The sequence below is a fragment of the Lupinus angustifolius genome, chromosome LG02 (assembly GCF_001865875.1).
Source record: "Lupinus angustifolius cultivar Tanjil chromosome LG02, LupAngTanjil_v1.0, whole genome shotgun sequence".
Classification (NCBI taxonomy): Eukaryota; Viridiplantae; Streptophyta; class Magnoliopsida; order Fabales; family Fabaceae; genus Lupinus; species Lupinus angustifolius.
Window position 1 is genome coordinate 10,177,045 of NC_032010.1, and position 734 is coordinate 10,177,778.

Below are 734 nucleotides of genomic sequence, written 5' to 3' on the forward strand. Positions count from 1 at the left end.
CTGTTGAATTTCTATTTTTGGCATAACTTTGGAATCGTTGATCAGAATTGGTCATATTATATATGCATTCGGGGTAGAAACACGAGACGATTATTTCTTTACACATTGCGTCTGTAGAAGCCCATCGAACATGAGCCAAACCCTATTCTCAGGAAATTCCACCCTCTCGACCCCTTTCGAGCCAGGAAATACTCCAGGTGCGCCTCTGGAAAAAAAGGAGGTGGAACACGAGGACTTCCCAGGAGGTCACCGATCCTAGTACTACGCTCGCCCAAGCGCGCTTGACTGCGGAGTTCTGACGGGATCCGGTGCATTAGTGCTGGTATGATCGCACCTGCAAGTACACGCGCTGATGAACAATATATTACACAATTCATAACCTTAAATTAGCATGATTGATGATTCTCCGTGCCTAATTGACTCAACTTCGTTTCACATGGTTTAGGGTTTTGGACTTTAGTGGACTAATATTCCTTAAATGAGTTAATTTGGGATTACTTGGCCTGATTAAATCTATTATCATTTTCGATCAAATTTGGCGCCGCTGGTGGGGATTATCGGTTCTTAGTATCGTTTAGTGTGCGTCTTAGAATAACCATTCTGTTTGCGTTTCACTGTTTTTCTATTTGCTGTCTTGTTTAGCTATTTGCAATATGGTTGATTCGGGTGCATGTTGGTTGATTCGGGTATATGTTGGTTAATATAGTTGTGCTTGGAATTTTTGCATGAAACTT